The 15,241-nt window shown below is 38.4% G+C and overlaps 1 long non-coding RNA gene across 1 annotated transcript in view; it reads right to left on the reverse strand.

Annotated features, from left to right (window-relative positions):
• Positions 1–12,692: 12,692 nt before the first annotated feature.
• Positions 12,693–15,241, reverse strand: part of LOC144895252 (uncharacterized) — a 72,356-nt gene continuing 69,807 nt past the window's right edge. Inside the window, exon 3 of the long non-coding RNA XR_013625747.1 lies at positions 12,693–12,714. This is a non-coding gene — a long non-coding RNA (uncharacterized LOC144895252). The remainder of the gene's footprint in view (positions 12,715–15,241) is intronic.

Consider the following 15,241-nt stretch of genomic DNA (forward strand, 5'->3'; position numbering starts at 1 on the left):
CTCCAGTCATAAATCATCAACAAACTTAACTATAAGAGTATTTACCTCTTTTTGGTCAAGGTTTTTTTTTTAATTAGGTTTAGGTGTCGACCGATAATGAAACACATTTTTTTAGTTTCCACGGTATTATCAAACTATAATTATAGAACTATAAAAACATATTTTTTGATTTCTGTAACAGATATTTTGGATTTACATTATTTCTTATGGGAAAATATATTTGATTAGCATATGTTTTGGTTAGAGTCGGACCTTCTGGAACAGATTCATGATACTAACCAAGGTTTCACGGTATATACTTTAATGTAAAAATCAATGCTAAAAAAAAACATTGGGTAAAATGGGTAAAAAAAAAGTCGATTGTTCAAAATTATATAATCTTATATATGACTAATATGTCTTTTCCCTTCAGACATGGAATGTCCCTCTGATGTACTCCTTCCTGATCCTATCCATCCTGGTCACTCTCAATGAGAACCTCAGCATCCAATAATAGAAAACAAGCTTATTTTGTTAGAGTAATTTTTGGGAAATGCATTAGCAAAGACTGAAAAATTGCAAAAAATTTCAGTTAGCATAATAACTTTTTCCGGGGTTTACGTCAAACATTTATGCCAAAAAAATCCTGGTCACTCCCTGGTAACAATGTCTAATATCTCTTATTATGTACACTATATTGAGCAATACAGTAAAAGTGACTATAGTGGTGTTATTTCATGTCTATATTGTAAAAAATATATATATTTAAGTTTATGTTTAATTTTAGTCAGGTCTGGAATTAACAGCTGCTAAATTTGGCTCGGAATTGTTTTGTTATTATGAACACCACAACAACTGGCAACCAGTTGAGCTTGTTTGTTGTGTTCTGTATTTAAAAAAAAATAATTGTTGTTAATAAAACATTCAATCAGAATAAGTCCCAAGTTGAATCACATTTAAAGAATTTCATCCGGGACGTCTGAGATGGTCTGCTTTATTTGTCTTTCTCCAAATGTTGTCAAATGAACTTTGCTAGGAAAAAGACCTAACATGGCAGAATATGCCTTAAATAGCCAAAGACATTTTCTCCTTTCTTTCCCTTTAACTGAGATTCACTTTGAAGAGGCGCTTAAAAAAAAAAAAAAAGTTAAACCGCTGTGACAAGATGATCGATTACCTGCAAGTTCACCTGACACAGAAATTAAGCTTTTTTTTTAAATGACGGCCTGCCTCGTTTTTTGGACACGGAATTCAAACGGCGGGCCAGAAAGTCTACCTTCAGACGTCACTTGTGCCGCCGTGCTCTCAACGCAGCCACTTTGTCTTTGTCAGCACTCAGAGGACATTGTTATTAGCCGCGTGCCTTTCTACTCGCCAATTACGCCGCAGTGCGAGGAACATCTCCCTGACACACAATACGGACAATATTTTTATGCATTATTATCTAGATGACGCATTTCGAAAAGTACAGTTCGGTAATTGACTTTGTAGAAGCGGGCATCAACACGTTTCTTTTATATACATTTATACATTTTGACATTAAAATTACAATCCATGAAGGGGTGCTAATTTACACTTCATAAAATCCACATCATTTTAATTTATGATGGCATGCTACACTTATTGGGACTATTTTCCTTCTGTGTTGTCCCACCCCCATCTTGGTGGTCCGCTGGATGAATGGACGTATTGATCCAGTTATCATGCTTAGATCATCACACCACGGACACAAGCGACAAAGTGTGTCATTCACTGACCTGAGTGGCAAAACCTTGTAAAGTATGTGAATAAACAAGAATATCTTACAGAAAAAAACTCTAGACCTTACGTGGAAAAAAAATCATAAAGGTGTTAGAATAAACAAATAAATCCAATGGAGAAAAGTTCCAACTTAAAAAAACATGAAATTATGAGACAAATCATAAGCTAACAATCAAAATAAACATCCTACAGAAAAAAAATTGTAGCCTTATTATGGACCTATTATGCTCATTTTCTGACCTTTGTATTGAGTTATGGACTCCTATAGAGCAGCTACACACACTAACCCGCACAGAACGCTTTCTAGATCTTCCAGAATCTGCACCTATAGTCTGTTTTAATTTTTTTTCCACCCACGAACCGCCTCCGGGCATGCCCACTCCAGTGTCAGTTTGTACAGATAACAGCTTGTACTCGGGCATGCCCATATAAGGAAGTCACTGGCTGGAAGGAGCCGGGAACTTCTCACAAAGTCACAAGGAGATAGTCAGTTTGAGAAAACTTTCCGAAACCGAGCGTTGGCATCGTTTAACACGAGAATACGAAGAAAAAGTTGTAAAGCTCTGAAAAAAAAATAGTTTACCGTACAGAAAATAGTTGTGACCTTAGGAGATTAAAAACAAGTATACAAAACAAATATATTAAAAAGTATATCCCACAGAAAAATGTCAGAACCTGACAAAGAAAAAATCGGAAAGGTATGAGAATTAAGTAGTGTATCGTAAGAAAAGAGTCGTAAGCCTTATGAAGAAAAACACTTAAAGTTCAGACAATAAACTAGTAATATATATCATACAGAAAAAAGTTGAAATCTTATGAGAAAAAAGTCGTAAACTTACGACAAAATTAGCATATTTTACATAAAACAGTTTTAACCCTACAAGAAAAAAAAGTCTTAACGAGTATATCTTACTGGAAAAACTTTTAAAACCAACTAGTACTGCTCTCACAAAAGGAATGACACAGAAATATTGCAAGAAAACATAACGTATATTAATTTTAGGATTAAAACCCGGAATATTAACAACGTAATGCCACAATCCACCGCTGTAACCATTGTACGTTTTTATTTTTATGCTTGTAATATTAGGGATTTATTTTTGTAAAACTTTTGTTTTCATCACAGTACAATTGTCGTTGATATTTTATAAAACTATATATTTTTGTCATTATATTACAGGCTAATAAAACAACTTATTTTCATAATAACTCGAAAAATCTTTACTTTCATAGTGTTATTGCTAACTATTTAGCTAGCTACTATTAATAGACAGTAACATTAGTGACTGGTAGTTAAAAATATACCTAGTAGCAGATATTATGGTTCCATTTCTAGTAGAGTACGAAGTTAAGTAAGTATATGTTAACTATTCAGACCATCGCGTTAGCAAGTGCTAAACATGCAAAGCCCATATCGTCGCGGCGGAAACAAATTGTCCAGGACATTGAAGGTACGGCACTGGTGGAGCAGGAGCCATAAAAGCCACCTCACCTCAGTGGCTTCTATGCAAAAAGCGGCCATATTTCCTTTGCTTGATCACTTTCCCCATCACGGTAATCACTTTCCATGCTGATTTATGGCGTCCGGGGTCACAGTGCAGTGGAGGTGCAACGCTCTCCAGATGTTCGCCGCCTCCTAAGAGCTTTCTGCTCACCTGCCTCGCTGGCTTTTGTCTTATTTAGAGCACCGGGAACGTGTGAGGCGACAGGCGACGGGTGCCCTCATTTGTTCTGTCGATTGCCTCGCGCACACCCCCCCACATGGCCATGCCAGTCTAGCGGATCAACCCCCCCCACCCCCCCCCCCCCCCAACACCCACCCTCGCCTCCCTTCCGCAAGGAGGAGGTGGGCATTGGGCCGTGGAGATCAACCGCCATCACCTTCCCGAGCGTAATGATGTTTATGGCGGTTGTCAGGCCATATTTCCCAAATCTACCGCCCACTTATAGCATACGTTCAAGCTACGCTAGGTGATCATCAGAAGACTTCCATGTTGTGATAGCATGCTAGCATCATTAGCTGCTCAGTTTGTCATTCATTATTGATAAGAAACAAACGTAAACACAACTTATTTGCTATTTTAGTTTCCAAAATATTTAGTCCAGGGGTCACCAACACACCAAGTGGTGCGTAAGAACCACTTACTTCCATGTTGTGTTAGCAAGCTAGCATCATTAGCTGCTAATTTTGTCATTGTGAACCAACGCATGAATTATTGATTATTAACGATTTTTGTGACTTTGCCGGTGAAACACAAGAATATAAACTTATGAGTACACCAAGTGGTGCGTAAGAACCACTTGCTTCCATGTTGTGTTAGCAAGCTAGCATCATTAGCTGCTAATTTTGTCATTGTGAACCAACGCATGAATTATTGATTATTAACGATTTTTGTGACTTTGCCAGCGAAACTTATAAACTTATGAGGACACCAATTGGTGTGTAAGAACCACCTACTTCCATGTTGTGTTAGCAAGCTAGCATCATTAGCTAGTCATTTTGTCATTGTGAACCAACGCATGAATTATTGGTTAATTATTAACGATTTTTGTGACTTTGCCGGTCAAACACAAGAATATAAACTTATGAGTACACCAAGTGATGCGTAAGAACCAACTACTTCCATGTTGTGTTAGCATGCTAGCATCATTAGCTGCTAATTTTGTCATTGTGAACCAACGCATGAATTATTGATTATTAACGATTTTTGTGACTTTGCCAGTGAAACACAAGAATATAAACTTATGAGTACACCAACTGGTGCGTAAGAAACAACTACTTCCATGTTGTGTTAGCATGCTAGCATGGGTGCGAACAAGGTTTACGTCAATGTTGGACACAATGAGAAGCAGTTTCTGCCAGTTCATTGGCTAGCTTAGCTTTCTTAGCTGCTCATTTTGTCATTGTGGACCAACGCATGAATTATTGATAAAAGCAAACATAAAAACAAATTATTTGCTATTTTAGTCGCTAACATATCTAGTCTAGGGGCCGAGTGGTGCTAAGAACCACCTACTTCCATGTTGTGCTAGCATGCTAGCATCATTAGCTGCTCATTTTGTCATTCATTATTGATAAAAAACAAACGTAAACACAACTTAGTCACTAAAATATCTAGTCTAGGGGTCACAACAATGATTTTTGTGACTTTGTCGGTAAACACAAGAATATAAACTTAAACGGAGTACATCATACTGAAAAAAGTTTTAAACTTACAAGGAAAAAGTGGTAAAGTTAGAAAAGTAAACTAGTATATCGAACAGAAGAGAGAAAAAATCATCAAGTTATGAGAATAAATGTTTATCTATGTCACTCAATAATAATTGACAACTTTGATTACTTCCATAGTCGGCTCGACTTTAACCATAAGCAGCGAAAACCAACAACAAGATCAAATATTACTTATTGCACCTTTAACCCACATCGACAGAAATAATGCTGACTACACAAAAACAAGCAATTCCATTACATTTCTTTGAAAATGCTAACTGTAGCCGCGGAATACGAGCAACCCCCCAACCCGCCCGCCCCAATACATACACCATTATTGATGATTTCATTACTATATGACTAGGATCCCTTGGCAAGTAATAAACCATTATATTTATTCTATTTTTTTTTTAGCACTGGCGGTTGGAAAGGTTAGGTGATTTGTTTTAATGTTAAAAGTGCTAGTCGCTACATTCATGCACGGGTTGCTTGTGAAATCCTCACCGGAGGCTTGCCGCGACGCCGGAGTACCTGGTATGTAAACCAGGTATGTGTACAATGTGCCTGTGAACGGCACAAATAATTATAATAAATAAAATAAATACAAACAAATAAAATAAAACTGGAAAAATCACACAAAGAAGCATAAAGTAGCTAAGAAAAGACTAAAAGTTGTAGAAGATTTGATATTAAAAACGAATAAGTCTGGCAGATCACTTACACACATACGCAGTACATATATAGATAGATAAGAAACAATATAGCAAATCCACGTTCATTTCACTTAAACTAATTTCCGGTTAAACCATGCTAATTTCTGGGCAAATTACGCCCACGTCCGGGTTATACCCCACCCTTTCCGAGTCCAGATCCAGATAATTTTGCTGCGTCAGCAGATACATATAGTAATGTACTCGCTCCTCTCTAATTTTTAGAGTGAGTTCCATTAGAAGCCATTTTTTTTTTACAAGCTTCTACTACGACATCACGGCAAGCTTCAAACTCAACACTTTTTGATGGTTATATCCAAGGGTTCCTAATAAACTGGCAAGTGACTGTGTCCTCCCACTCGTAGACAAAGGAAAAGGCGATGTGGAGAGGTAGGGGGCTGAACCAAAAAAAAAAAAAAAAAAGGACTCTCCACGGTTGAGTGCATTTAAATCTTTACAAACTCTCCGCTTGACAGTGATGAATGTTACAATATGCTTAATGCGCAGCTCTGTTAACTTAACTTTTCTATTCAGCCGCCGCACGTTAGACATTAGAGCGTAACAGTACCCTGCCCCGTAATAACAATACAAATGAAGTCATGCCTGCTTTTAGAGAATGAAAATTATATTTTTTCTTTGATCCCCTAAACATGATTATGTTATTTATTTTATTCTATATTCTAGCCTATTCTGCTTTCATTGTCTTCCATTAGTGTTGCATATCTTTCTCTATTTTATATTTGCGCTTACTAAACACTATTTTAGCAACATCAAAATAGAAATTATTACCCAAACATCACTTTATGTTTAGCAGTCTGGTGTCATAAAATGTCATAAATGTCATAATGTCATAAAATGTTGTGAGAATACACCACTAAAAAAAAGGCAGCTAGCATGCTATGCTAGCATGCTAATACAAATGTTTGGTCCCAAGATGGTCGCCTCTTTTGAATCCACCATTAAAACATATTCAAAAGTGTCATAGTATAATATAATAATAGTAATATAATATTATTAATATTATTAATATTTTAATAGTATAATTTTGGTACTTTCCAGATAGATTAAATGTACATAATTTTATATTTTGTTTAGTTCAGTCCTAAAATTGACATTTAAAAATGAATGAAAGTAAGTCAGCAATGAAATTAATTAGTGTCAACAATAACAACAATCTGTACAATTTAATAATATTTGCACTTCCACAAAGCTTCCCTATTTAAAATAAATATTATCAAAAAAATACATTTTATTATTATTTATTTATTATTATTTTATTTTGTCATTTTCTTTGTATGTTTTGCAAAGTCTTTGGAAGGTGATTGTTATAATAATAATAATAAAAAATAATAAAAAAATAAAAATAATAAATAAAAAAAATAATAATAATAATAATTATTATTATTATTATTATTGACAATATTTGAACATAGAGCAATGAAATGGTTTTTAACTGACTTGTCTTTGCAGTAGCAGCAGAGTAAAAGTGTTTACTTAGTGTATAGCGGCAAAAGGGTTATCTGTTACACACACACACACACACGCACACACACACACACACACACACACACACACGTGGTCAGTCAGCCAAAGCTTATAGATTGAGGCAAACGGCTTCGGTGTCAGCGTATCCCACGTTTAGAGTGTGTCACCTGACTTGACATTGACACAAATACTCTGTGGTCCATATAGGACTAGCACCTCTGCAGACATTATGTGTGTGTGTGTGTGTGTGTGTGTGTGTGTGTAAGCGAGGTGGACCAATTAAATGATAAATGAGATGCTTAATTCATAATAAAATGAGCATCATGTCGGGAAATCCAAGTCAACGATCCCGTTTTATGACCTTGATGCCAATATAACCGCTCGTGTAAATAGAATAAAAAACTCTCAATGCACGATTAAGCGCGTTGGTTTCTTCTAATCTGCGGCCATTGTTATCGTATCGGATGAGATTACATGGTACCGCGCGGGTGTACCTAATGTTGTGTCCGACCACAATCAGATACGCCTCCGCTTGACGGGCGCTTTCTTTAGCTTTATGAGGTGTGCACTGAAGCAAGGTGATGATGCTTTACCCTTCAGACCAGAGGAGAGGGTGTAAAAATGTAAACAACAAGCACAGTGGATTTACAGCCTCCATTGTTTCACCCCCCCCCCCCCCCCACCCCGACTGGTGCCTTCTTGTATGTCATCACTTTTAACTACACGCGTGTTAAAGTTGTATCACAGGAAACCACATCAAGCATATCTACTCGGTTTTGATTCAGTGTATGTCTTAGCCCCCCCCCCTCGCTTCCCGACTTGGAGTGGAGTGAGTTGGGGGTTGGGGGGGGGTTTAGTCAACCACCAAAGGTGTTCAACATCTGCTGTCACTGAGCTTTAAAGAGTCATAATTAAAGGTTCCGACTGAAGGAACCCTCTTCAATGTCTATCCATCTGAACTTAAAAAGGGGGGGGGGGTGAGGGTGCAGCAATGCAAGCATCTGAACCCCCACCCGACAAGACCCCCATTGCATCTTCACCCACTCACACTTCAGACAAATGCAGAGGACTGACTCCACAATGACTCCTTAGAAGCCATCCTTTGAGTCTTTAGAACCAAATCCTTAGAACTACATTTAAAAAAAACACACAAATCCTTCATACCGGATCAGTAGAACCAAGACCTTCAAGCCAAATCCTGAGGACCAAATTCTCAAAAATTGTTAGACCCAAATCTCATCAGGTTTGTAAACTGTTCTGTAGTTGTTGGGAATAAAGTTGATTAAAAATATCATTAGGTACAGAGCCTTGTGGACTTGTTTGTATCGGATGGATACAAAATACTGGATCATTGCAGGAAAGACGTGGAAGTGGCGTCCCACCAGACTCGTTTCATTTGTATGCATCGTAACGCCGCTCGCCCAATTCCCACGTGGCGCGCATCAAAAGAGAAAGCGATGAAGTGTTTCTTCCGTCATGCTAACTGTGTAATCCTCACAAGAGGCTTGTCGCGCCGCCAGAGTACACCTCAACCCGGTCTGTGCCCACTCCTCCTCCCTGTAAAACATGTACACCAGGTATGTCCAAATTGTGGCCTGCTGGTCATTTGTGGACGTGTACAAACAAAATATGAAATAAAATTGGAAAAATAAAAGAAAGAAAGTAGCTAAGAAAAAACTGAAAGTTGTAGAAGTACTAACTAAACTAACTAATAAGTCTGGCAGGTAACTTCCGGTTTATGCCCCAACCTTTCCGAGTACAGATCATTTAGATGGGTCAACAGATACAGATAGTGGTGGACTCGCTACTCCCTGATTCTTTGAGTCAGTTCCATTAGAACCAAATTCTTGGAGACAGATCCTTAGAACAAAAATCCTTCGAACCACATTCTTCGAGCAAGTTCTTAGAACAAAATCATTAAAACCAAATTCATAGTCAAATCCTTAGAACAAAAAATCCTTCAAACCACATTCTTCGATCCAGCTCTTAGAACGAAATCATTAGAACCAAATTTATAGAGTCAAATCCTAAGAACGAAAATCCTTCGAACCACATTCTTCGAGCAATTTCTTAGAACAAAATCATTAAAACCAAATTCATAGTCAAATCCTTAGAACAAAAATCCTTCAAACCACATTCTTCGAGCAATTTCTTAGAACAAAATCATTAAAACCAAATTCATAGTCAAATCCTTAGAACAAAAATCCTTCAAACCACATTCTTCGATCCAGCTCTTAGAACGAAATCATTAGAACCAAATTTATAGAGTCAAATCCTAAGAACGAAAATCCTTCAAACCACATTCTTCGATCCAGTTCTTAGAACAAAATCATTAGAACCAAATTCTTAGAATCAAACCCTTAGAACAAAAATCCTTTGAACTGCATTCTTAGAGCCAATTCTTAGAATGAAATAATTGGAACAAAATTCACATTGAAATCCTTTGAACAAAAATCCTTCAAACCACATTCTTCGATCCAGTTCTTAGAACGAAATCATTAGAACCAAATTTATAAAGTCAACTCCTTGGAACAAAAATCCTTCAAACCACATTCTTCAAGCCAGTTCTTCGAACTAAATCATTTGAACCAAATCCTTAGAACAAAAAATCCGTCAAACTGCATTCGTAGAGCCAATTCTTAGAACTAAATCATTGGAACAAAATTCAGTCAAATCCTTACAACAAAAATCCTTCGAACCACATTCTTAGAGCTAAGTCTTTAGAACAAAAATCCTTCAAGTCAAATTCTTTGAGCCAATTCTTAGAACTAAATCATTAGAACCAAATTCTTAAGAGTCAAATCCTTAAACAAAAATCCTTCAAACTGCATTCTTAGATCCAATTCTTAGAACTAAATCATTGGAACAAAATTCCTAGAGTCAAACCCTTAGAACAAAACTCCTTCGAACCACATTCTTAGAGCTAAGTCTTTAGAACTAAATTGTAGAACCAAATCTTTTCAAACAAAATCTTTAGAACCTCACTCTTAGAGCCAAGTCCGTAGAACTAAATCCTTAGGATCACTTTCTTGGAACCAAATCCTTTCAAACTAAATCCTTCGAACCAGATTCTACTGAGTAAAAAACTGTAAAACTGAAAGTAGCCGTGATGAGTGATCGTGGCGGGTGTGCTCTATTAGTTGCGAAGCCGAATCCCAATGAGTCCCGATGACAAATATTAGCGTATCGCTCTCTCAGCAGCTTGACCTTTTTAAGAAAAATCATGGCACGTTTGCATGAAAGTAAAAATGAGCCGGTGTCACGAACGCCACGTTGGTAATGATGCTGACCCGCATGGTTCTCGAACGGAAAGACGTGTGATTACATTGGCGCCTTGGCCGTCATGGCAACAGATGCTGCGGTTCTGGCTCAGCATGACTCTGTGATTTGGTCTTCGAAGGGCGTCCACGCCCGGTGCCACGTCGGCTCCTCGGTCCCTTCCTACAATTGCTTGAAACTGCTCATTTTTCACGAGGATCCCTTTTGACAGGTCGATTCTGACAGCGCAGGGCCTCGCTCATTAGAGCTAATATCACGTTTCTGTGGCGATCCCTCATCATTTTTGGGCCTCATTGACTATTTTTCCTCATAAGATATTAAGCATTCAGAGCTCATTTACATCCTTATTTTTCAATTTGCTGCCGCACTAGTTTAATTTATTCCATATAATTTCTTTTTCTGAGAGGGACATTAATCATTGCCTGTTCCTTTTAGTGCCTCTGGGACTTTTTCCCTCCTCGCTAAATCAATAAAATAAAGTCTCTTCCTTTGCTGAATATGATAAAAGAGTTTTGCCAAGGGACATCAGAGTCCGAGCCTAACACCCACCCCCACTTCTTGTTTTATTCATTTGGGATTCCGCGCTTGTTTATTTGTGTCTTGAGCTAACGCATGTGCTTTCACACGTGCGCGGTGCGCAGGAAGGGAGGTCACTCCATTGGCGGGACGCAGCCATTCGTTTTATCCTACCCGGCGAGCGGCCTTCCTCTTGATCATCTTCATAAGACGACATTTTTTCCCTGATTTTATATTTTAATAGCTGGCCTGAGATAGTCAAGTGTGAAGAAAAGGGGGAGGTTGTTATAGGAATTTAACTATCCTTTACAAATTGATTCACACTTGAGCAGCACACAAGGTCCGCTAGGTAAATTACCAGGAGGACACAATCACCCTCGTCCTTTCGATGGACACTAGCTTTAATAAAAGATCATTTCCTTCAACAAAAAAAAAAAAAAAAAAAGAGACTTCTTACTTTTTAGTAGCGGCCTTGCTCATTACCATGGGGCGTTAATCTATATTAAATTCTTACCCCTCCAAAAAACGAGTTCAAGTCTTAATGGCATCATTCCTCTGCTGTCATTAAGGATATTAAAAATGCATTAAGAGTCAAAAGTACTGCTGAGTGGCAGAGCAGCCGGGGTTGGCCCTTTTTCACATGTAGGAAAAGTTGGACAAGTACTTTTTAATGTCCTTACAAAAGTCAATTTTGTTTACAGGTCTAGAACCGTCCCGGAAAAACTCCCTCAAAGAGACAAAAACTACGTAGTGTAATTAGTGAAATAAAGAGCTATCTGGGTTTTTGTTATTTATTTGGTCTGGTGTGTACCAAAACCTACGAAAACTGAATTTTTCCATGAAAAATACCATAATTTCGTAATCTGTACCCACTAAATTTTAAGAGCAAAAACGATTTCTCCATACTTGATCTGATCTGGAGCTGATGTCTGATTGTGAACTAAGTGATTATGACCACACAGACGAGGGTCTTCAGTCATAAGGGATGCCCCCGGCAACGTTTCCACATAGCCAATTGACGCCCCTGCACAACCTGATGCTCCATTGTTCCACTGAAAGATCATGATGGCCCCCCACTTCCCCTGTGGAAAACATTTCATGTTAGATCTCATTGTCATGCCAGTAACGTTGGAAGCCATCAGGACCGACAAGGTTACATTTTTTCCTCGAAACTTTCTTCCACCTTTCAATGTCCCATCTTTGGCACTCTTGTATAAATTCAAAAATTTCGATATGAGGTATTTGAAGATGTTTTTTCTTCTTAAAACCCTTCTCTGGCAGATGCGGTCTAATAGTTATTGGGCAACAGTAACAACCTACATTTGGGTCCCGGTCATCTGACTTTTTTGGGGGTCTACCGCTTGATGTTTTTGTTCCACAACCCTCAAGGTCTCTGAAGAAGTCTCAAATGTCTTACTCCATTGAATGTAACATGCATGTTTTTGGAATGTGGGAGGAAACCGGAATATCCGGAGAAAACATGCATCACAGAAAGATGTTACACATAAATATTTTTAAACTTTTGATTAAATGTTTTAGTCCAAGAGCATCGTAACACGGCTAGGTGAACAGTGTAAGATGGTGAGTTAAACGTTAGCTTAAATAGTAGCCTACCTGTCATTAATCGCCATCGTCTTTCTTCTCCTACTCCTGGGAGCGAAAACCAGTCGTCTTGACAGGAATCACAATTAAACAGCATCACGAGTTCTTCGTCACACACTTTGTCAGCCTCTCTCTCCCTCTGTCTTTCCCTCTTCCTTGTCTCTTCATTGCCTGTTGGTTACAATGGACGGTTGGTTGGTCATCCAAGTACTCCAAACAGAAGTGTAGTAATTTTACACTTGCTCAAACTTACTTAAGATCGGTGCTTAAGACTTCAAAATGTCACATTAGCATATTAGCAAGCATGTGCATGCATTAAAAGTTGCCTTCAAAAGTTGCATAAACTTGTGCATGCAAAACAACTCAACTGGGATAGGCTCCAGCAACCCCGCGACCCTTGTGAGGAAAAGTGGTAGAAAATGAATGAATGAATGAATGAATGAATTTTACATTTAAATTAATTTTTTTTTTTTTCTGTTTTTTGACTTGCAAGTCATGTTGCCAGCTTGTATGTTAAAAGTTGAAATACTTAGAAAGCAACTGGCGGGCCGGATTCAAACGCTTGGTGGGCTGCATGTGGCCCCCGGGCCGTAGTTTGCCCACCCTCGGCTTAGAGGAATGCATAGCTGCTAAAAACCATGGATCTCCACTTTAGTAGCAAACTTCTCATACAGTTAGATTCCCCTGCATCCCCCATGTTTAAGTCTGTTTGTTTGGTGTCCTTGAACGCACCAGAGTTGTGTGCTGAGACAATAATAAAAAATAAAAAAAAATTGGTGCTCTTTTATATTGCTATTTATGGTAAAATATCAGAATCACGGTAAAAAAAAATAATACCCCCAATATTTTACCTGGTGAGCTTTTTGAGTTATTTCAAGCCCGCCATCGTTTGGGCCGGCAGGAAATGAAAAAGAGGAGCGGTAACGGCGATGCGTGAGGCCCGCCTCGCTCAATGGGACACACTTGGCCAGACCGGCTGGGCGGAGCGGTCGTAAAAACTGATGAGGTCTTAGCGGGGCGATCTGATTCTAATGTGAATTAGAGTTAAAGAGTGCTTCCTGCCAGGCTCATATTTAGGACAATCTCTGTGGCTAGCAGGCATCCATTGGTAATACGACACTGCTAATAATAATCACAGAGGGGGCCATCTTTTATATGGCTGCAAGGGAATAAAAAAAGAAGAAATTTTGCTTAATGTTTATCTCTGGGGAACGACACACAACGCCACTTTCCTAATTCTCTTTGTGGTTTGTTTACAAAGGAGGTAGGTGGGAGGTGCTAATGCTGCGAGACCATTATGTTGCGATGGTAAATCTAATAAACAAATCATCAATCTTCATGTCAGGGAGGATAGAGAGCTTCCAAATACCACGACTCTTATTTGTCCGTCTGTGTGCGAGGTCACTGAAGTACACGCTTGGATCACGTTAGCCAATTTTGGCCTAAAAACCATTAATCACCGAGACTCGCTAACGGTCTTCAACAGAGTTGTTGGGTACACGGAATGCATGAATTGGATTTCCGTTATTTGCTATGAGAAAACTTGCCTTGGTTAGAGTCTGATGAATGACGCTAACCAAGGCACCACTGTATCTGTATGGAACTGTTCTATATAATAATGTCCATTTGATATCAATACGAATCAAAACATATTGTAAGCAAAGCTGTTGTTCAAAAATGAAATCCCTGCAACCCCGGAAGGAATCAGCAACCCCTGTTTTGGTGTCTCTAGTGTACACGTAGCAGGGGTAGCATGAGCGCTATTTTCCTTGGAATGTATTTTTGTCTTATTCCATGAAATCATCATAAACCTACAAAATATAAGAATTTTGTTCATTTTCAGTTGACGGTGGTAACATTAACCGTCACAACATTAGGTACACCTGCACAGTAGCTACACCAAACAGTGCCTGTATGCCTATGGCCAAATATTACACCCCTCTCAATATGTTGTAGTCTTAAACTTCTTTTGGAAGCGATGCGTTTCACAAGAGTTTGGTGTATTACTTTTTTTTTCATTTGCTGTATTTAGCTGCTGAGATAAAGTCACTTGGAACACTTTGATTCAAGCACTGAACGCTTTGTTTTTTGAGAAAACTACAGTGAGTAAAGCTGACTGATGAGTTCACTGTCTGCCATCATTGCATGTTTTCATGAATCAGCAACTTCACACAAATAATTTAAAAATAAACTTACACACATACACAGTACACAGTACACAGTCAGATTAATAAAGGGTTTTGACATTGAAGGGATTTCATTTGTGACGGAATAACTTATTCTGTTGTCCAAAGAGTCCATGGAGGCTATCCCGGTTCCTGGAATCATCCCCCAACAACAACGCCACCCCCACCAACACCGACCCGATTACACACTCAAGCTGTTTTTTAAAAAATAAAAATTAAAACAAAGTGCTTGCTTCAGTATGGTAACATATTGTTAGCAAATTAAATGCTAATTAGCGATGAGTGTCCAGACCGTCAAGGAAATGCAAAAATATATGAGACTTTAAGTTTAGATTAGCCTACGGAAGCATTTCTTTCTTTTATACGCGCCGTGGACGTAAAGCCACAGCGGCTCTCTCTAATCAACCAAGCGTGGCCCCTCCCCTTGAAGAATAGGAAGACATTATTCAGCTTCCTCCTTCTGATCTGGAGGCCACAACAAACCGTGTGCAAGGCATGGCTGACTGCGTTAA

Source organism: Doryrhamphus excisus, unplaced genomic scaffold, assembly GCF_037039965.1.
Source record: "Doryrhamphus excisus strain RoL-2023G ecotype Guam unplaced genomic scaffold, RoL_Dexc_Guam_v1.1 HiC_scaffold_24, whole genome shotgun sequence".
NCBI classification, from domain to species: domain Eukaryota; kingdom Metazoa; phylum Chordata; class Actinopteri; order Syngnathiformes; family Syngnathidae; genus Doryrhamphus; species Doryrhamphus excisus.